A 24,911-nucleotide genomic window follows, 5' to 3' on the forward strand; every position below is an offset into this window, starting at 1 on the left:
AAAATGGTATAAGAATATTTCCCCAAAATTTTGTTGATAAGGACCTCAGTACCATATATATATATATCGGGTACATTACTTGATACGGTGCTTCAAGAAAATGTAATGCATCTAAAATAATAAAATATTATAGCTTTGTTCGCATCATATGTTTATTAATATTATGTTTTAAGGTACATCTTCCAAATCATATTGTAGGAATCTCACAAAGTAGGGAATTAAGAAATTAAAGACTGAGAGATTTCTATGCTTATAAAACTATAATCTAATTATAATTTTAATGTAAATGAGAGTTGCTTCACAGATGCTAAAAATAAAAGTTGCTGATGACTTTTAAAAAAATCTTGTGTCTATAGACAATGTCTAGGATCTTATACTGTGACAGATTTACTATTATTTTTAATTAATAGAATATAGTTTTATCTTTGTAGAACTATGAATTACATTGTAACTGAAATTTGTTCTGAGATTCAATGTAATCGTAATTTTTGCCAGTAGTATAAATTGTGTAGCTCTAAAAGTTATGAATCTTAAATTTACTCCTTAAATTTCTTTGCATATAATTTACCACAAGATGGTTAGATACATTTCCTTTCACTTACAAAAATTAAATTTATTCAAAACTGTTGATCTGGATTGGGTCAGAAGAAAATGGATTCAACCAGTGTAAGAAATGAAAGGATAATTAAATAATTAAATATTCTTTACAATTGACAGTGACTTTTTCTAAACAGATATGTATAAGTCTTATTTTAATTCCATTTTCTCAGTGACAACTAAGACATTTAACTTGAAATCTTTGTTGAGAAATAAAATTTACGTTTTAACCATCTGTTACACTAGCTCCTTTGATTTCTAATGCATAATTTCGTAAAAAGCTTACATCATACTCCATCAATTAACACACAGATATACTCCTGGTTTCTTATAATTACACTGTGTAACTACATTCATATCATATTTTATCATTCAATATATGAATATCCCATACTAGCTGTGCTCTGCTGGTTAGGAAAGAAAACATTATTATATACAATATGGCTTACATACACAAAGGGTCTTACTGAATTTGATGTTTCAAATAACACACTTGACAATTTTATTGTTGTCAGTGATAAGGGTGCACTCAAACAAAACAAATGTCCTTTGCTGTCAAAGACAAGGATATCTCTTGTCCTGAGTGCCATCACAGACAGGAAATTGCTTGCACTGGTTTGAAACAGGAATTTTAAGAAGGAAAACAGAAAGTCTTCTTGACAAACTGCATTCTTCAAAAATTGTCCATCAATCATCGAAAGAAAAAAATCTTTAGATTAGATGTTACCTCTTTTAACAGATGCATATGGCTGTGCAAGTATACTCCACGCTTGGCATAGCCATATGCATCTGTTTTTAATAATCAGAAGGGCATATCCTGAAAAACTTAATGAGTTTTATCCATTTTGTTGAATTATTCTTAATTAAAATAAAGAGTAATTCACATAATAAAATAAAACTATGTTGAAATATGCATGTTAACTATAATTTTAGATTAAGTTGCTTAAACACAACAGTAAAATGTGTGAAAGTTTCAAATAAACAAATCTTGATTATTCTAATTTTTAAAACTTATAGTTTATAATGTGTGGATTTAAATGAAAAAATCAGTCTGATAAATAATCCACACAAATATTTTAAAGATCACATACTAGAAATACAGTTTTGGGTATATTCTCCTCACATTCAGTGTTACTAATATCTTGCTCAGTTATCTGTGTTACGATCTCAGTTGACTGGCAACTAATTATCCAGGTACGTTTGCTTCCAGAGTAACAAGTCCTTTTATTGCATTTTCTTGCCTTTTCAGCTTGCCATATTCTTTTTTTTTTTTTTTTTTTTTTTTTATTAAGAGCCACTTTTGCAAGTGTGCTCAGCACAGTTTGAAGAGAAAATGTCTTCAATTTTCAATTGCCTTTGGGATGAGGTAAGAAAATTAATTGAATGTATTATTCCATTCATTTACTGGAAGACATCAATGTCATTATTTACATTTCTCAAAATATTGCTACCTATCACAAAGGAACATCTGATTTAGGAAATAAATCCTAGCCCATGAGAAATGGGATTAAAAGGTAGTTGCTCACAAATGAGTAGAATTTTATCAATAATTCTTGGTAATCCATCTTTCAATAAGTTATTGTAGAACTCATATATATTTCATGATTTAAAAACATGAAGTAAAAGCAGGGTGAAATATCATTTTTTTTCTCTGAAATTAATAGAATAAGAACATAAGGATTTAGGAGGCATTTGTGTGTTTGGGGCTCTGTGTGAGTGAGGTGTTAGATGAATTGGCTAACAAAGAGCCTGTGCTTAAACCTGTAACTGAACTGGAAAAATATTGTCACTAATGGAAAAAAGGGCAGAGGCTTTACATCTTTCCCGTATTCCATCTCACTGTGAAGTCAATGGGGCGAGAAATATAGGCAAGTACAGAACAGAGATTCATGACTGAGAACTCACTGAGAAACAGTTTAACATCTTAGAAAGAACAGAGAAGGCATCCCGAGTCATTAATTATCGAAAAGTCACAATAAAAAGCATTGCATTGAGCCTACTATCCACCAAACTCATAGCATTTAGCTGGAGGCAATATTATGTATGACTCTGCAATGGAATTTGGGTATCAGACAACAGGCTCTTTTTCTGCATCTGTCACTCCAGTGTTTTATAACTCTGGCAAACCCATTTAATAATCTTTCTTGGCTTTCATTTCTTCTTATTGACGAAGCTAATACCTACAATACTGAAATATACCTATGCCTGCAAGTCAATTTCTGCTGCTTTAGACACTGCACTGATGAACCTTATATATCGACTTACAATAACTTTCTGTAAGTCACCAATTGATTAAATCACCGTGGTACTCCATTAGTTACTGATAGTCTTCTTAAGATCTCAAAGTAAAGATCTGTTCAAAGTGATGACTTTGAAAATTTTACAGTAAGTCAAAAGCTGTGTACTTGCCAATTTCTCTAGGTAAAGGAAAAAAAGATCTAAGATTTGAATAAAAAAGATAAATTCTACCTAACATAACCAATTAGGTGAGCAAGTTCAAACTGTTCAAGAAAGCTGACAGAAAGAATAGATAACATGTCCTTTTATATTCATATGAAACTATTTAAATGGTATTGACTGAAATTTCTTGTGCTATGGTGCTGACAGAACTTTGTATAACATTCATATAAAATTTCTGGACATTCATGTCTGTAATGAAAGCTATTTCTTATAAAAACAATACCTCATTTACAATTTAGGACATGTGACTTGTTCTTGCAATAAGTATCTAAGGAGCATTCATAATTTTTCCAATGCATTATAACAATTCAAATAAAGAAAATGATGAATATAAAATTAAGATATATTTTATTATTATTGAGCATGGAAAAACTAAAAAAGTAAAGTCATTTATATTACTATAGTCAGGCTTATTCTTGCAAATACATTTTAAGTAATAAAACAGACTATTCTATGCAGTTCAGATACCCTTTGTTCTTCATTCTGTTCCTCAACCACCTCAGACACATTCTCACTTCCTAGGCTTTGTGAAAACACCTTTGTAAAAATTACAACAGTGAGAAAATTATGACAGTGAAAGAGATCTGATCTAACCCACCCCATCTTGCTTCTAACCTCCAGACTCTCCTTGTTTATTCCTGGGCATAGGCTGGATTCACTTTAGGAGAAATTTAGTTCTTAGTTTAATTTGAAACTAAGATGATAACAGCTCTTTCTTCGAACAGACGCCTTTTTGCCTGGGGACCAGGCTTTCTTTATAAGACACAGAGAGATATCAAATTTCAATGTGTATTTTTCTCTCATTCCATTTCTCCATCCCAACTTTAAATCTGCGTTCCCCAACAAAGCAAGATGGGAGAGTGGGAGAGAGGGTTTGGATTGCCCTTCCTTTTGCCTATTGCTCATCCTTTGTCCCACCAAATGTTGCCAAGAGATTCAGCAATGGATACTGTTTATTACCAGGGAGATTCTTTTGGATAATGCCCAAAGGTAAATTGGTTCAAGATAATGAAACTTGAATGCTCTCTTGAGGTATCTGGATGTTTAACAGTAGATAACTCAGTGCCAATAAAGGTACTTGATCTAAAATTTGGCAGTATCATGTCTGTGTTTTGTAAAGAAACTTAATAAAAGTGGAGAGAATAGATGTAGACAGAGACTGGAAAAGTCAAGAAGCTATTTTAATGGTTTAGACTACAGATGTTGAATTTCTAACTTATTGCAACGTCAGTGAGGTTTTAATCAGAAAACACAAATTTGAAAGCTATTTCAGGAATAATGTTTACAAGATTCAGTGAAAATTAAGGGGCAGGCAAATGTGAAGGATGATTTTCTTGTTTCTATCTTGAGTCATGATTTGGGTGGTATTGACATGCATTGATGGAGAGTTAGGAGAGCAGATTTGGGCTGTGGATGAGGAGAGGGCAATGAGTTCAAGGAAGAAGAGAGATGGAAAAATCGATATAATCAGTGTAAAACTAGGTAGGCACCCTCAGGCTATAAAACCCAGGATTTGCCACAAAGAATATGAGTTCATCTTCTCACACATTAACCAATCAGAAGAGTTGACTGTAGGTTTTCTTGAAAGTATGAACCAAGGATATTACACAGCTGTGCTACCAAACTGGTAGGCATCTTTAAAAACTCTTTTTACACTCTCATGCTCCTAAGTTGTATTTCCAAATGTATTAACAATCTCTCTTCCCTTCCACTTTGTCCCAGTGCTACCTACCACATGGCCACATTGCTCACCTGTCATTGTATTTCCTCCAAGCCTTGACACACTTCCAACCATGACTAGCCATTTGGAAAGTATCATCCATCATCCATTAACTGAATTCTTGAGATGAGCTGTTTGCCTAGAACACTACTCAATAATGTCTTTTTTAACACATCATAGATTTGACAGTTACAAACTTATGTGAATGCTATAAAAAGTGATACAATTAGTGGAAGATACAGAAGAAAAGTTTGCTGAATCCAGTTGGATCCAATGTAGGAAGAAAGAACACAGGGGTTAAATACTAGGAAGCAATAATCATTAGTGATTATCAAAATAGAAAAAATAGAAATATTTTTGCTCAAAGATTAGAATTTTGTTAAATTAAATGTGAAAGATCGTACAGCAGTGTTAATATGTAATGATAAGATTATTTTATTCACAGTTAAAAGTGAATATTATCAAGTCACATTCAACTTATTGTTAAATTTTAATGTTCATAAAAATGTATTTCCAAATGTCCTTATCTTTGTCAAAGATACCTTTACATTTGGGAATAAGAACTAAGATCATATTTATAATCATTGAAATAAATTCAATAAAATCCAAGTAAAGTTTGAAAAACAAACTACTTCAGACACCATGTTAGAAAAAGAAGTCATGTAAATTATAAACCTTAGCATATTAACAGAAAAATTAATAGGACTCCTATTTATCATTATAAACTTGCACATTGAAATAATTATAAGAATTTTTCATAAATTCAAATGTTTAAATAGTGGTAACTAACTAAATTATATATAAATAAGAAGTTTTACTTTGCTATATATTAAAATAATGGGGAAAGTGAGCCTACTTGCTAAGCAAATGTTTAGCACACATTCTTGAATCTATGTTGTCTTTTCGTCTCTCTCTCTCTGCCTGCCCACTCTTGCTCTCTCTCTCTCACACACACACATGCACACACACAAACACAGAGGCTATTCACTTTTCAAGATGCTTTATAGATGCAGTAGTCTATGTTTTATAGTTTATTGATCATAATATCATAAAAGATCTATAATTTCTGGAATAATTACATTATTCCTGTTTTTTTCTTTCCTTATTGTTCTTATTTTACACAGAATATTATCTTTTGATTTTTGTTTAACCCAATAACTATTCAACAATCAATATATTATCTGAACATCTGAAGTAATAGTTTTAGATCTCTGCAATACCAAAAAGCACAGCAAATTTGTAAAATTATCTTAAAGGCAAAATCCATTTCATTGTCTTATCAAACACAAAAAATGTGCTGTACTTTTCTTTTTCTTTTTTTTTATTTATTATTTTTTTTTTTTGGTGTGCTTTTCACTTAGAAGTTATTCAGTAAATGTTTATGTGGTTTAACAGCATGGAGTGAAGGGAAGATACTGTAATTTTATAAGATCTTTAAAAAGCAATTTGGTCTAATGTGAAAAAGCTTATACATAGAATGCTGCCATTAATTTTGAAAGGGGAAACAATATATTTGCTTATATTATTCAAAAAGGAGAAATAAAACTAAAACAAACAAACAAATCCAGTTTTCAAATTTATGCAAATAGAGTCAAAATAATGATATAAATATTTTTCATAGCTACTAAACAGAAGTTGTTTTCAAATTTTAAAATTCTAACAAGTTAAAAAAAATGTAGCCACAGCTTGTACAGAATTAATAAAAAATAACTGCATTAGGAAGAAATATTTCTTTCAAGTGAATGTTAGAAAAGAGAAAATTTATTGTTTATTTCTAATTTGGTATATATACTAAGAAATGAATTAGAAAAGAAAAAATTCTGAAACTTTTTTCAGTAATCATATTTTAAGTGCTATACAGGATGAAGTAAACAAATAATAATGATATAATGAAGAATTGGAATTTTGATCATGAGAGAAAGGAGGCACACATGTGAGAGGAATTTGGTTAAGAAAAAATAGTGAATTCGGGAGAGAGATACAAGATGGCCAATTACTAGCAGCTCAGGATTGTAGCTCCCAGTGAAAGCACAGTAAACGGAGTACACCACACTTTAAGACGAATTTTTGTCACTCAAAGACCAGGAGATTCCCAGCGGAGGAGCCCCACGGGTCACCAGCGTGACTCTTGTGGCCAGCACAGTGGTTTTGCCAGCATGTTGGCACCGCAGTTCTTGGTGCAGGGTAAACGGGACTGGGTCCCCTTTTGGTCGATGTTTGGAGCTCCGGGAAGGCATAGTCACCCATTCAGGTGATTGAAAAAGGGACTCAGGAGGGAAGCCAGAGTGAAGATTCTGGGGCAGAAAAGCACCATGAAGCTTAATGCCACTGTTTTAGCTGGTGCAGTGGGTTGCTCAGATTCTGGCGCTGGTAATCAACAAGTTAGACGTCCACTCAGAGACCTAATTTGAAAGTCGGTAATTACAAAGACGACAGGTGGACAAATTTACAATGATGGGAAGAAACCAGCGTAAAAAGACTGAGAATACCCAAAATCAGAATGCCTCTCTCTCTACAGGGGATCACAGTTCCTCATCAACAGGGGATCAAGGCCTGATGGAGAATGAGTGTGTCCCATTAACAGAAATAGGCTTCAGAAGGTGGATAGTAAAAAACTTCTGTGAGTTAAAAGAACATGTTCTAGCTCAACACAAAGAAACCGAGAACCTTGAAATAAGGTTTGATGAAATCCTAACGAGAATAGACAATTTAGAGAGGAATATAAGTGAATTAATGGAACTGAAGAATACGATACGAGAACTCCACAAAGTATGCACAGTTTTTAACAGTCGAATTGATCAAGCAGAAGAAATGATATCAGAGGTCGAAGACCAACTTAATGAAATGAAACAAGAAGACAAGATTAGAGAAGAAAGAGTAAAAAGGAATGAGCAAAGTCTCCAAGAAATATGGGACTATGTGAAAAGACCTAATTTACGTTTGATAGGTGTACCTGAATATCATGAAGAAAATGAATCAAGCTATAAAATATTCTTTAGGATACAATATAGGAAAACTTTCCTAACCTTGTAAGGCAGGACAATACTCTATTCCAGGCAATACAGAGAACACCACAAAGATATTCCTCAAGTAGAGCAACCCCAAGGCACATAATCGTTAGATTCACGAGGGTTGAAATAAAGGAGAAAATTCTAAAGGCAGCTAGAGAGAAAGGTCAGGTTACCCATAAAGGAAAGCCTATCAGACTCACAGCAGATCTCTCAGCAGAAACCATACAAACTAGAAGAGAATGGGGGTCAATATTCAATATCCTCAAATAAAATAATTTTTTTTTAATTTTTTATTGGATTATAGGTTTTGGGGTACATGAGCAGAGCATGCAAGACAGTTGCGTAGGAACACACATGGCAGTGTGCTTTTCTTTCCTTCTCCCCTTCACCCACATTTGGCATTTCTCCCCAGGCTATCCCTCCCCACCTGTCCCTCCCACTGGCCCTCCCCTTTTCCCCCAATAGACCCCAGTGTTTAGTACTCCCCTTTCTGTGTCCATGTGTTCTCATTTTTCATCACCCGCCTATGAGTGAGAATATGCGGTGTTTCATTTTCTGTTCTTGTGTCAGTTTGCTGAGGATGACATATACACCATGGAATATTACGCAGAAATCAGAAATGATGAGTTTGTGTCATTTGTAGGGACATGGATGAATCTGAAGAAAAGAATTTTTAACCCAGAATCTCATATCCATCCAAACTAAGCTTCATAAATGAAGGAAAAATAAATTTTTTCACAAACAAGCAAGCACTCAGAGATTTCATCACCATCAGGCCTGCTTTACAAGAGCTTCTGAAAGAAGCATTACACACAGGAAGAAACAACCAGCATCAGTCATCCCAAAAACTTACCAAAGGTAAAGAGTATCTCCATAATGAAGAATCTATATCAACTAATGGGCAAAATAGCCAGATAGTATTAAATGACAATATTAAACTCACAAATACCAATATTAATCCTAAATTTAAATGGATTAAATGCTCCAATCAAAGATACAGACAGGCAAATTGAATAAAGAGTCAAAACCCATCAGTAAGCTGTATCCAGATCCATCTCATAAGCAAGGACACAGAAAGACTCAAAACAAAGGATTGGAAGAAGACTCACCAATCAAATGAAGAGAAAAAAAAAACAAGAGTTGTAACTTTTGTCTCTGACAAAATAGACTTTAATAGTAACAAAGACTAAAAGAAACAAAGAAGGACGTTACATAATGGTAAAATGATCAATGCAACAACAGGAGTCAATAATCATAAATATATATGCACCCGATATAGGAGCACCCAGATACATAAGACAAGTTCTTAATGACTTATAAAGAGACTTGGACACCCGCACAATAATAGTGGGAGACTATAACACCACATTGTTAATATTCAACAGATCAATGAGATAAAAAATTAACAGGGAAATCTATGATTAGAACTCAGACCTGGAACAAGTAAACTCAGTGAGTATTTATAGAATTCTTCACCCCAGGTCCACAGGACATACATTTTTCTCAGTATCATATTACACCTATTTTGAAAGTGACCACATAATTGGAAGTAAGTCACTCTTCAGCATTTGCATAGCATTTCACAGACTTAAATAAAATATTGGTTGGCTGTGTGCTTGTTATTTTCTTTCCTTATTCCTTCTTGTCTCCACTGTTAAGTACAATTATTGGCATAAAAGAGGTTTTTAATACCTATTTTTAGATTGCATTCCAGCCTGGGCAATAGAGCAAGATTCCTGTTCTCTCTTTGCCTTTCTCTTTCTCTTTCTTTCTAAAAAAAAAAAAAAAAAAAAAAAATCCTGAATTAGCTAAATTTGTATTGGAGTATAAACATGAACATATAATATATTGTATATATTTTTTAAATATGTGATACTTTTGTTCACTAAAACAATAAACTGGGCAGCACTTATTGTTCCTGGGCAACAGAAACAATAAGTATCTCTTTCACTCAGAATTTTTTCTCCAAATAGCATTTTTCACAAAGGAACTAGAGTTCCTAAAAAAAAATGTTTAGATTTCAAGATGGGACAGCAAATATACATGTCGTATCTAGAACATATTGTCAAAGCAGACAGTAAGAATGCAAAGACTGTTGTGATCATGAAAAAAGGACTCAGGAGCCAACTGAGAGAAACTCACACTATCCAAAGCTGGGAAGTTCAAACACCAATAAGAATTATAATTTTACTTAGTTAAAACAAATTAGTTGTTTAAAATCCCTATGCTCTTAATAATATATGTATGCATACATTTTTTGATCTTCTACAAAAAATACCATTTCACCCAGCAATCCCATTATTGTGTATATACCCAAAGGATTATAAATCATTCTACTATGAAGACACATGCACATGCATGTATGTTTATTACAGCACTGTTCACAATAGCAAAGACTTGGAACCAACCCAAATGCCCATCAATGATAGACTGGATAAAGAAAATATAGCCTATATACACCATAGAATACTACGCACCCATAACAAAGGATGAGTTCATGTCTTTTCAGGGACATGGATGAAGCTGGAAACCATCATTCTCAGCAAACTAACACAAGAAGAGAAAGCCAAACAACACATGTTCTCACTCATTTGTGGGAGCTGAACAATGAGAGTACATGGACACAGGGAGGGGAACATCACACACCAGGACCTTTCATGGGGTGAGGAGCTAGAAGAGGGATAGCATTAGGAGAAATACCTAATGAAGGTGACAGGTTGATGGATGCAGCAAACCATCATGGCACGTGTATACCTACGTAATAATATATATTTTTATAAAACAAAATTGATCAACCTGAAAGAATGCTAGGAGCCTATTCATTATTTTTAATACTGGTAAATTAAAAAAATTACCAATGCATCTGTATTGCAGTTCTAACCTATATGTTCTGAACTCAGAGAAGCAAATACTTGAAGGAAGGTAAACTTTTATTCATCAAAGTAGTTCAGCAGTAATTAAAAAGAAGTGATTTAATTATAATATCACCCTTTTATAACATTTTATGAAATTGTGCATCTAGCAGTAATCATCAATGGCTACTAAATTCACAAAAAAGCAAACAGTCAGATATTAAGGGTCTTTTACTGGAAATATAACAGTACCTGTCAAATATTTTTGCCAAAAAAAGTTCAAGCCTCAGTCTGATAAATTTTATAAGCAAACGAACAATGGACCCATTCAGAAATACCACAAGAATGCAATCAGGGCATGGTGGCTCACACCTGTAATCCCAGCACTTTGGGTGGCTGAGGTGGGCGGACTACCCGAGGTCAGGTGTTGGAGACCAGCCTGGCCAACATGGTGAATCCCCATCTCTGCTGAGAATTCAAAAATTAGCTGAGTGTGGTGGTGCATGCCTATAATCCCAGCTACTTGGGTGGCTGAGGCAGGAGGATCACTGAACCTGGGAGGCAGAGGTTATAATAGTGAGCCAAGACTATGCCACTGCACTCCAGCCTGGACAACAAAGTGAGACTCTGCCTCAAAAAACAAAAACAAAAACAAAACAAACAAAAAATTCAATCAGCAAAACACAGACTAGGATATAGTATGACACAACCTTTAAGGTTTCTTCCACAAATCATTGAGAAAAAAAAACAAACAAACAAAAGAACAACAAAAAAAATGGTGAGTTGGAGATAAGAGCTAAAGATTAATAGAAACTTAAGAAATATGTTCATCTATGAAGCTTAGTTTGGCTGGATATGAAATTATAGGTAAAAAAAAGAAATGTTCATCAATTGCTATACATAAAAATTTGTTTGGCACTTGATTTGATTAATAATTTTTTTCTAATGTCTGAGAATTATAGAAATTTAAACAATTCTTGTATATTCAAAAACATTAAGGAATTTTTGATAGTACTCTGTGTGTCAAAATAGAGGTTATATTTTTAAATGAGTTATCTTTTAGAGATATATTCAAGATACTTGTAAGTGATAAAACCACTGGTGTTTTCTCCAAACTAATCCAAGAGGAAGGAAGAGGCAACATGAAGATGTCAATTCGTTCAAATTTATTTACAAATAAAATGACATCCCTTTAAAAAAATCCAACATTTTAATGAAATCAGAAAAACTGATTGTAATGAATGAAGTATCTTTACAGAAGAGATAAAAATAGGGTTTTTTTTTTTTGTAAGTGCAGTAGCATATTCCAGTAAAAGCTTCTAGAAAGGTAGAATAAGCCAGTGATGTACTGAGAACAGACATAGGCAAGTGAAGCAATTAACAGAAGGAAGACTGCAGAAAGAGATTACTATTATATATAAATACAAATTTAATACATTATTGTTGGTTTTAATACATTATTAAGTCAAATTTAGTAAGAAGTATACAGTTTATTGAGCAAATAGTTTAAAGATAATTGTTTAGAATTATTCAAAAAAATGTAGTGAAATCCTTATTTCATGTTATACCTAACAAAAATTCTAGTAGCTTAAGTAGTTTAATATATGAAATATATGAATGATATGGTTTTATCAGTTGGGAGGTAACATTATTTCTAAGTATGACTCAAAACACAGAAGTCATAAAGGAAAAGATTGACTATAGAGTTACATAAAAATGAAAAACTTCTAAAATACAAAAGATATCAATAAAAACATAAAAGTCAAAATAAAGAAAGTATTTTTAATTCGGAAAAAAAATAGCTTAATATTCTCAATATATAAATTACTCCTAAAAATCAAAAGATAAATATAAATGATCCAATAGAATGTATGGTCTAAGTTTGTTTAGAGGTTTCTCACAGATAAAAGAATAAAAGTGGCCACTAATTATGAAAATCTGTTAAAACATAGATATCTAGCTTTCATTGCACAAATTTAAAAATTTGTAAATATGTTTTTGATAAAATAAGTTGGTGAATTCATTGAGTAAAAATTTGTGGAAATTAAAGGTAATTTTTCATTGCCTATCACTTTGAGGAATTCATTCTTTAAAAATATTCCTATATTTACAAAGATATGTGTACAAGGCATACACTTGTTTTTAAAGAAATTAGATTATAAACTATATAAATGACCACCAAGATATATAAATAGGACCAATTATGTGTTTTCTATATTAAGCAATACAATGTAGTAAATTAAAAAATTGTGTAGCTATTCTAAATATGGTGTTTCTCTGAATGTATTAGTAAGTTAAAAACTCAAGTTGTGGAAAAAAATTAAATGATCAAATTATCTTTTTATTATATTTATAAAAATAAATGAATCAGACATAATGTGTGTGAAAGCATATGTATATGTATGAATTAATGTCTGTGTTTAATTTCATAAAGTTGTGTCTGAAAAGACTCGCAGAAAACTGTAAAAGATTATATTTAGTAGCAAAGAATGGAGAATTTCTATTTTAACTTCTGCATCTACATGGTTTAAGTTTTTTTATAATAAAATATATTTGTGAATTCTTATATAATTCAATAAATTTTATTTTAATGAGTTGATATTTCAAATTTTAAATTTCATTGTATGTAAAATAAGTAAAATTAACTGGATTATTTTCAAGATCCAAAGGTCTAGTATCAATGCTCTTAACAATACTTTGAGACTCAGTTTTCACATGACTAATAGGGATTGGATAGAAGTGGCTCATTCTCAACATCTCTGAAAAATAACATCATTGCAAAAACTGCCAAAAAAAAGTCAAACAAAGTTACTATGTTATTATTTTTTTATACTTCTCTGACCCTATGGTTCTATCAGTGGTTTATCATATTGCCCAAAGGACAATACAATAAGTATAGACAGATAATGTTCCTCTGCCCTTTGGAAAACCTAAACAAATCAGCCCTATCTACAAAAAAGAGTCTATATTGGCGATACTTATCAAATATATATTAGAATGAAGTTCTGTTTCTAAAGAATCTTCATATACCTTGAAATTACATTTTACTTTTACAAATAAAATGTACATTTTTAACTAAAAGTATTTGATTTCACCTTTTTGAGAGAAAAAAAAAGAAAGCAACTAAATTTTTTGGAATAGTTTTCACACATCATAGAGTATTAAATAGATGCCAATTGATTTCTCCTCACTTAATTGTCTTTACGTCAAGGTAAGTCTAGCCAATCTCACCTATAACTTACTAATTTCCCTAAGCTTTAACGAGCTAATTCTTCCTAATAAAACAATTATGCCCATGTAACTAAATCAATCATTCTTCATGAGGCATAGAGTTGCATTTACTGGTGTGGATCATGAAGGCTCGGGGTAATGGTTCATTAAAGAAGCATACTTTCCTAGCCACAAAAAATCATAAGGCTTACTGGCAAAGAATCAGTTTTTACTCATTGTTTGAATAAGACGGAAAATCTTAAGAGGGTCAATTTGTTTATAATTGGCTTGGAACACTGCCCTTTCCTTTAAAGCCCCATAGTGACAGAATTGCTTATTTTTACTTTAGCATAATTATTTTAAATTAGGACCATACATTTATGGGATTATGGACACTGGAAATCTCTTATGAAAAACAATCAAAATCATCTCTGATTATCGAACTTTAGATACCATCACATTAATAACCTAAAGCTGTTTTGAAATAAAGAAAAAGTGTCTTTATGTTAAGTCATATCCAAAATATGGAGAAAAGAGTAACTTAACATTTAGAGCACGATTCTACATAATTTCTCTCTTTCCCATCCTAAGCAGCATGTTTGAATTGATGATTTGCCAAATTCACGTTAAAAAAAAATATATTGTTCCCATTTTAACTTGGTCATTTGCAATAAGAAAAATAAATATATGACTCTAGAAAAAAAGGTGACAGTGAAAATGTTTCTTGTCTCGAAGAGATTCATCTCTCTGGTTCCTGCTAGCTGTGAAATACCATGAACATGAACCTACAACAACTAGACTGCAGAGATGTAAAAATAACTTCCTGATTACTTACCAAGAGAAGAGTGTATATGAGAACTGACATAAAACCTACAGAAGCACATAAAAGTCAAGCCCTTCTTTCCCAGACCGGCATAATGCCTCAGTCTATAGTGACAGGCTGTTTGGGGAACACTTTCTCTTTGATTAAGCTTTCCTCTTTCGCAAGCTAATGTCACTCAGAAGTGGCAGCACAATGCCTAGAAGCACTTTCTCAGTGAGGCATTTATTTATGAAAAGAAGGGCTAATGATACCAACGAGAACAGTTGGTGGGAGATTTGCATCTCACCTGTGTATATTAGCCTGATAGAATCAGCTTTCCTTGTTTCTCAAACTGTCCTGTGCCTGACAAAGTGACCTACATTTTGGCAGCCCGTCCTTCAGTGCAAACCCTCTAACAAAAAAGCAAATGCCCTTGAATACTAGGCAAAAAACAAAACAAAACAAAATCAAAGATGCCACAAAGGTAACTTTCTTTTTTTTTTTTTTTTTTTTTTTTTTGCCATCGTACATTAGAATTTATATAGTTAAGGAAAGTAAAAAATTAGATGAACTCTGAAACAATTTAGAATAGGATAGCCTTTTTAGTAGCTCATGTCTTTTTTTAAAAGTTATAATCCCTATCAGAAGTTATTAGCCAATACCTATTCTATATTAATGAGCTATTGTTATGCCTAATTGATGGTGTCTTATCAAAAACTACATGTCTAAGCCACTGATTTATGCTTTTCAATTGTTTTCAAAAATATTTCTTTACTGTCCCAATAAATTCTTTTTTATATAATTTCATAAATTAAAAAGTGACACACAGATGGTAAATATAGGACCATAATTTTGTGGGTGAGAAAGCTAAATCCTATGTGCAAGTTAGGGATTTTAGAATCCCAGCTGTTGATTCAGCTGCTGCAGCAAAAGCTCCAAATGTGGTATTAGTGGGAGATCCTAGGTGCTGAGCTCGCTCTACCCTCCTGCTTCCAAGAGTGACCTGAGGTGACCTCAATTTGAAAACCAACTTATTTACAAAGTGTCTGTTGCCTGAAAAACAGGATTATATCACCCTTCCACAAATTGGACTCACACAAATTCTGGGTCAACTCCAAGGAAAAATAAAATCACTTGTCCAAGTCACACAGAAAGCCATGTAACAGCTATCACTAAGGAACTGAAGCTAAAAATTCCTCAAGAACGTAAGATGCATGAGAGTATGGACTTGTCTGCTTTGTCCTAGGCTCTATTGTCTGTGTATATTAACAATGCCTTAAAAGAATCTGTTTCAAATTGGGAAGCTGGCCAATCTATTGCTCATTTTCAGGACAAACCAAAGAATTGTTCACTGTTGTAGTTTGGTTCACTTCTGGATGTAGCACCCTAGTTGACCTGCAGAAGCTGCAGACACACAGGTACATGTATTGTATTTCATCAGTTTCAAGGTGGCATGTGGTAATACATTGTAACAGCTCTGAAATCTGATGCATCTTACAATCAGTAGTTTTATAATTCACTATTGATCAGTTATGACACAGTGGTTATTGTCTGTGCATGTTATTATTTGGTTGCTCCTCCTATGATATCATTGGAAATTTTCCTCCCTAAACAATTCAATGAATAAACCATTTTAAGGATTTTTTGAGGAAGGAATATGCATCCTGATTGTTGTCTATCTTTTGAAAGGATCAGGAAAGTAACCTCCCTGACTTCCACCAACATGCTGAAAAGGAACAGCTTGCATAGTTTGCAGTGAGAGCAAGTCAGAACGTGAGTAATCTTTGCATTTCCAACCGACATACCAGGTTCATCTCAATGGGACTGGTTTGACAGTGGGTGTAGCCCAAGCAAACTGAGGCAGGGTGAGGTGTTGCCTCACCTGGGAAGTGCAACGGGCTGGAGGACACTCCCTCCTATCCAATGGAGGCCATCCGGCACATCCAGCCACTCCAGAGCTCCGGTTTCAATGCTGGCTTCTCCTGCAGTCTTTGCAGACCACAAACCAGGAGATCCCCATCTGACAGATGCTGTGGGTTTCCAGGGCAAATCTGGGCAGCCAATTCAGCCAGGTGCCACAAGTTCCCAGCACAAATCCAAGCAGTGATTTTGACTGGCACATGGAGTGCCTATGAGCCAGAGTTGCCAATAAACCTGAGAGAAAGGGGGCTGAAGGTAGAGAGCCAGGTGATCTGGCTCAGCAGGTCCCATCCCCATGGAGACCAGCAAACTGAATCCCACTGACTTAGGATTTTTGCAGCCAGCACAGCAGTTTGAGCTTCACCCTGGACGGGCTCCATGGGGAGAGGGGCATCTCCCATTTCCAAGACAGCTCTACCCTTACCTGTGTAAACAAAAGCACAAAGAAGTTTACACAGCAGCTGGGGGGAGCCCACAGCAGCTCAACAACTCTGTAGGCAGACTGTGACTAGAATCCCTCCTTGCTGGGCAAAGCATCTCTGAAAAAAGTCAGCAGCTTGTCAGGGACTTATAAATAAAGCCACAGCTTCCCAAGACAGAGCACCTGGGAAAAGGAGTGGTTGTGAGTGTTGCTGAGGCAGACTGAAACGTCCCTGCACAGCAGCTCTGAAGGGAGCAATGGAGCTCACAGCATGGCACTTGAGTTCTGAAAAGGGACAGACTGCCTCCTCAAGTGGCTCCCTGACCCCTGTATATCGAAAGACATACCGCATACAGGAGAGCTCTGGCTGACATCTGGTGAGTACCTTCCTGGGATGAAGCTACCAGAGGAAGGAACAGGCAGCAATCCCTACGGTTCTGCATCCCATGGGTGATTCCCAAGCAAGCAGGGTCTGGAGTGGACCTCCAGTAGTGGGCCCTGACTGTTAGAAAGAAAACTAAAAAAACAGAAAGAAAAAGCCTCAACATCAACAGAAAGGACACCCACTCAGAGACTCCATCCAAAAGTCACCAACTTCAAAAACCAAAGGTAGAAAAATCCACAAAGATGGGAAGAAACCAGTGCAACAACAATGAAAACACCAAACACTAGAATGCCTCTCCTCCTCCGAGGGATCACAACTCCTCATCAGCAAGGGAGCAAAACTGGAGGGAGAATGAGATTGACGAATTCACAGAAGCAGGCTTAAGAAGGTGGGTAATCACAAACTTCTCTGAGCTAAAGGAACATGTTCTAACCCAATGCAAAGAAACTAACAACTTTGAAAAAGGTTAGACAAAATGCTAACTAGAATAACCAGCTTAGAGAAGAACATAAATGAGTTGATGGAGCTGAAAAACACAGCAGGAGAAACTTCGCAAAGCATACACAAGTTTTAATAGCCAAATCAATCAAAGAGAAGAAAGGATATCAGAGATTGAAGATCAACTCAATGAAATAAAATGAGAAGACAAGATTAGAGAAAAGAGTGAAAATAAATGAACAAAGCCTCAAAGAAATATGGGATTATGTGAAAAGACCTCATCTGCATTTAATTGGTATACCCGAATGTGATAGGGATAATGAATCCAAGCTGGAAAACACTCTTCAGGATATTACCCAGGAGAACTTCCCCAACCTAGCAAGGCAGGCCAACATTCAAATACAGGAAATACAGAGAACACTACAAAGTTATCCCTCAAGAAGACCAACCCCAGCAACCCCAAGGCACATAATCATCAGATTCACCAGGGTTGGAATGAAGGAAAAAATGCTAAGGGCAGCCAGAGACAAAGGTCAGGTTACTCACAAAGGGAAGCCCATCAGACTCACAGCAGATCTCTCAGCAGAAAAACTGCAAGCCAAAAGAGAGTGGGGGCCAATATTCATCATCTTTAAACAAAAGAACTTTCAACCTAGAATTTCATATCCAGCCAAACTAAGCTTCATAAGTGAAGGAGACATAAAATCCTTTACAGAGAAGAAATTGCTGAGAGATTTCATCACCATCAGGACTGCCTTACAAGAGCTCCAGAAAGAAACACTAAACATGCAAAGGAACAAACAGTACCAGCTACTCCAAAAATGTACCAAATGGTAAAGACCATCAACACAGTGAAGAAACTGCATCAACTAATGGCAAAACAATCAGCTAGTATCAAAACGGCTGGATCAAATTCACACATAACAATATTAACCTTAAATGTAAAAAGATTACCTGCCACAATCAAAAGACACAGACTGACAAATTGGATAAAAAGGTCAAGACCCATCAATGTGCTGTATTCAGGAAACCCATCTCACATGCAAAGATACAGATAGACACAAAATAAAGGGTTGGAGAAAGATTTACCAAGCAAATGAAGAGGAAAAAAAAAAAAAAGCTGGGGTTGCAATCATAGTCTCTGATAAAATGGACTTTAAACCAACAAAGATCAAAAGAGACAAAGAAGGGCATTACATAATGGTAAATGAATCAATGCAACAAGAAGAGCTAACTATTCTAAATACATATGCACCCAATATAGGAGAACCCAGATAAATAAAGCAAGTTCTTAATAACCTACAAAGAGATATAGACTCCCACACAGTAATAGTCAGAGACTTTAACACTCCACTGTCAATATTAGACAGATCAATGCGACAGAAAATTAACAAGGATATTCAGGACTTGAACTCACATCTGGACCAAGTGGACCTAATAGACATCTAGAGAACTCTCCACCCCAAATCTACAGAAGATACATTCTTCTCAGCACCACATTGCACTTTAAAATTGATAACATAATTGGAAGTAAATCACTCCTCAGCAAATGCAAAAGAAAGGAAATTATAACAACCAGTCTCTCAGACCACAGTGCAGTCAAATTACAACACAGGACTAAGAAACTCACCCAAAAACCACACAACTACATGGAAACTGAACACCCTGCTCCTGAATGACTACTGGGTGAATAATGAAATGAAGGCAGAAATACAGATGTTCTTCAAAACCAATGAGAACAAAGATACAATGTACCTGAATCTTTGGGACACATTTAAAATGATGTCTACAGGGAAATTCATAGCACTAAATGCCCACATGAAAAGCAAGGAAAGGTCTAAAATCAACACCCTATCATCAAAATTAAAAGAACTAGAGGACCAAAATCAAACAAATTCAAAAGATAGCAGAAGACAAGAAATAACTAAGATCAGAGCAGAACTGAAGGAGATAGAGACACAAAAAGCCCTTCAAAAATGAATAAATTAAGGAGCTAGTTTTTTGAAAAAATCAACAAAATAGGTAGACTGCTAGCCAGCTTAATAAAAAAGAAAAGAGAGAAGAATCAAATAGATGCAATAAAAATGATAAAGGGGATATCACCACCAATTCCACGTAAATACAAACTACCATCAGATAGTACTACAAACAACTCTGGGAACATAAACCATTAAATCTAGAAGAAAAGGATAAATTCCTGCACACTCACACCCTCCCAAGACTAAACCAAAGAGAAGTTGAAACCCTGAATAGACCAATAGCAAAGTTTGAAGTTGAGACAGCAATTAATAGCCTACCAACCAAAAAAAAAAAAAAGCCCAGATCCAGATGGAATCACAGCTGAATTCTACCAGATGTACAAAGAGGAGCTGGTACCATTCTATCCGAAACTATTCAAAACAATACAAAAGGAAGGAAATACTCCCTAACTCATTTTATGAGACCAACATCATCCTAATACCAAAACCCGTCAGAGACACAACTAGAAAAGAAAGTTTCAGGCCAATATCCATGATGAATGTTGATGCAAAAATCTTCAATAAAATACTGGCAAACCAAATGCAACAGCACATCAAAAAGCTTATCCATCACGATCAAGTAAGCTTCATTCTGGGAATGCAAGGCTGATTCAACATACGTGAATCTATAGACGTAATTCACCACATAAACAGAACCAAAGACAAAAACCACATGATCATCTCAATAGATGCAGAGAGGCCTTCAACAAAATTCAACAGCTCTTTATGCTAAAAACTGTCAATAAACTAGGTATTGATGGAACATACCTCAAAATAAAAAAAGCTATCTATGACAAACCCACAGCCAATATCATATGAAATGGGCAAAAACTGGAAGCGTTACCTTTGAAAACTGGCACTAGACAAGGATGCCCTCTCTCACCATTCCTATTCAACATAGTATTGATGAGGTCTAGCCAGAACAACCAGGCAAGAAAATGAAATAAAGGGTATTCAATTAGGAAAAGAGGAAGTCAGATTGTCTCTATTTGCAGAAGTCATGATTGTATATTTAGAAGACTCTATCGTCTCAGCACAAAATCTCCTTAAAATGATAAGCAACTTCAGCAAAGTCTCAGGATGCAAAAATCACAAGCATTCCTATATACCAAATGACAGAAAAACAGAGCATGAAATAATGAGCGAGCTCCCATTGAGAGGACACAAACAGATGGAAAAACATTCCATGCTCGTGATTAGGAAGAATCAATATTGTGAAAATGGCTATACTGCCCAAAGTAATTTATAGATTCAATGCTGTATCCATCAAGCTACCATTGACCCTCTTCACAGAACTGGAAGAAAACACCTCAAACTTCATATGGAACCAACAAAAAGCCTGCATAGCCAAGACAATCCTAAACAAAAAGAACAAAGCTGGAGGCATCACCCTATGTGACTTCAAACTATACTACAAGGCTACAGTAATTAAAACAGCATGGTACTTGTACCAAAACAGAGATATAGACCAATGGAACAGAACAGAGGCCTTGGAAGTGATGCCACACACCTACAGCTATCTGATCTTTGACCAAGCTGGCAAAAACAAGCAATGGGGAAACTATTCCCTGTTTAATAAATATTGTTGGTAAAACTGGATAACCATGTGCAGAAAGCTGAAACTGAACCCATTCCTTATACCCTATATAAAAATTAACTCCAGATGGATTAAAGATTTAAACATAAGATGTAACACCATAAAAACTATAGAAGAAAATCTAGCCAATACCATTCAGGACATCAGCATAGGCAAGGACTTCCTGGCAACAAAAAAGCAATGGCAACAAAAGGCAAAACAGACAAATGGATCTAATTAAACTTCAGAGCTTCTGTACAGCAAAAGAAATAATCATGAGAGTGAAACAGCAGCTAACAGAATGGGAAAAAATTTTGCAAGCTACACATCTGACAAAGGGCTGATATTCAGAATCTACAAAGAACTAAAACAAATTTACAAGAAAAAAACAAACAACCCCATCAAAAAATGGGCAAAGGATATGAACAGGCACTGTTCAAAAGAAGAAATTTATGCAGCTAATAAACATATTAAAAAATGCTCATCATCACCAGTCATTAGAGAAATGCAAATCAAAACCACATTGAGATACCATCTTATGCCAGTTACAATGGTAATCATTAAAAAATCAGGAGACAACAGATGCTGAAGAGGATATGGATAAATAGGAATGCTTTTACACCGTTGGTGGGAGTGTAAATTAGTTCAACCCTTGTGGAAGACAGTGTGGCAATTCCTCAAGGTTCTGGAAATAGAAATGCCATTTGACCCAGCAATCCCATTACTGGTTATATACCCAAAGGATTATAAATTGTTCTATTATAAAGACACATGTAAACATACATTCACTGTGGCACTGTTCACAATAGCAAAGTCTCAAAACCAACCCAAATGCCCATCAAGGATAGAATGGATAAAGAAAATGTGGCATATATAGACCATGGAATACTATGCAGCCATAAGAATGGATGAGCTCATTTCCTTTGTAGGGACATGTATGAATCTAGAAACCACCATTCTAAGCAAACTGACACAAGAACAGAAAACCAAATACTTCATGTTCTCACTCATAAGTAGGTGCTGAACAATGAGAACACATGGATGCAGGAAGGGGAACATCAGACACTAGGGTCTGTTTGGGGGTCGGGGCCTAGAGGAGTAATAGTAGGGGGTGGGGAGATTGGGGAGGGATAACATTAGGAGAAATACCTAATGTAAGAGAAGAGGAGATGGAGGCAGCAAACCACCATGGTATGTGTATACCTATGCAACAATCCTGCAAGATCTACACATGTACCCCAGAACTTAAAGTATAATTAAAAAAAAAAAAAAAGAAAGTAACTTATAGGAAGGATATCAGGTACTTGTAAGAAAATCTTAACAGTAATATAACATTTTAAGAAATGTTGCATTACTAATGTTCTTCATGACACAGAACAGTAAAGTATATAGAAAAAATACAGATATCAATGACACCCTGACAAACAGGAATTCAGTCATACTACAGTGAATATGAAGATGTTTTAGAACTATATTAATAAATGTACTTCACTTGCAGCTTTCATTTTTATATATGTAGTAAAAGGTTTTAAGTAATTACATAAATTCCTTCCATAATTAAAAAATAAAACCTAGAAGTGATAAAAATAAATATTAGGACTATATCACATTATACTTGGCAACATTTTTTTTCTTTCTTAGTGGTGCATAACGTTGTGGTTTTCAATCATTAGCATCTTAGATTCCATAAAATATAGTATATCAGTTCAATTCTCACCACACTCTGTGAAATAACATTTTCTTATTATCTTTCTTCTTAAACTTTTGAAAGATCAGAAAGAGAAGTTGTCAGTAGGGAAAGAAGTGAGAGAAAGAGAAAAGAACCCAACCACATCCATTCCCTAAAAGCAGCTAGCCTACCCGAAGAAGCTGGGAAGTCAGAAAAAGTCTTAGTTTGAAAGAATATTAAAGTGTCCATTAGTACAGAAACCAGAGGATTTCATGCTATGAATCAAGAGTGTTTTGCTATTCACAGTGGCCAAAACACTTTCTATTAACAGAGTGAATTAAAAAGTCAGGGGTATTGCCTAAATTTTCATCAAAGTTTAATGAAAAGTCTATTCTGTTTCAGTCATGGGATAAAAAGACAGTAAAAGGCAGAAATAAAGTTGCTTTTAGGATTATTCTTCATACATTTTCCATGTTCAGTGTACCTACTACCCATGGAGTAAGCTCCTATATGAAAGTACTAGAGTAATTAATGTAGTTGTCTTGCATATGTTTTCTTTGTGTATAGATGCAAAACGCACATAGAAAGAGGTAAGATGGAAATATAGATATAGGCCAGGCACGGTGGCTCATGCCTGTAGTCCCAGCACTTGGGGAGGTGGAGGCAGGTGGATCGCCTGAGGTCAGGAGTTTGAGAACAGCCTGGCCAACATCACAAAACCTCGTCTCTACTAAAAATACAAAAATTAGCTGGGGTTGGTTGTAGGCACCTATAATCCCAGCTACTGAGGAGGCTGAGGCAGAAGAATCACTTGAACCCATGGGGTGGAGGTTGCAGTGAGTCAACATCTCACCAGTTCATTCCAGCCTCAGCGAAAGAGAGAGACTTCATCTCAAAAAAAGAAAAGAAAAGAAATATAGATATATAAATACAGATATAGATTTTTCCCCGTCAACAGACCACATCCCTGAATGGTTGTTGTAGGTGATTGGGCAGGGCCTGGTGACAGTTTTGCAACAGGATATAGGGATAAAGAACCAACAGTCAAGAAACTGAAACCCTCCTTTCTCCCAATAGTATTTGACAAATTAAAAAGAGTATTGACCGGGCACAATGGCTGTTGCCTGTAACCCCAGCATTTTAGAGGCAAAGGTGGGAGGATCACTTGAGTTCAAATGTTTGAGGCCAGCCTGGGCAACATGGCAAGACCCCGTGTCTATAAAAAATACAAAAATTAGCCAGTCGGGATGGCTTGAAGTAGCAATGAGTCATGATGGCACCACTGCACTCCAGCCTGAGCAACAGAGTGAGACTCTATCTTAGAAAAGAAAAAGAAGACGAGGAGAAGGTAAGAAATAGAAGAGGAAGAGGAGAAAGGGGAAGAGGAGGAGGAGGAAGAAGAAGCACGAGAAGAGGAAGAGGAGGAGGAGGAGGAAAGAGAAGAATCTATATTGAAGGGAGGAGATTTCATTATTGTTTTTTGTTCTGCTCCTACCCCCAAATCCATTGTGCAAATCTGCGTTTATCTCAAATTCTGCTTTCTCTCTCTCAGAAATCAGTGCTCTCACACCTGAGGCTGATTGCAAACTTTTTCTAGAGTAGTTCACTAACTTGAGCCTGAGGGTAAAAGTCATTGTTGTCAGCCTATTTGTTTACAAGAGAAATAAAGAGGCCATTCCAAGGCTGTTTAATGAATCACTGTTCTCATTACTCCCTCGCCCATTCCCATAAACATGTTGGTTCTGACCTTGGAGTCTCTAGAGAAGATCTATGCTTAGGTCTAGTGCCCAGGGCCACAGCTTTCTCTCTTTTTTATCCCTCGGTCTTATTTT

Source organism: Callithrix jacchus, chromosome 3 (assembly GCF_049354715.1).
Source record: "Callithrix jacchus isolate 240 chromosome 3, calJac240_pri, whole genome shotgun sequence".
NCBI classification, from domain to species: Eukaryota; Metazoa; Chordata; class Mammalia; order Primates; family Cebidae; genus Callithrix; species Callithrix jacchus.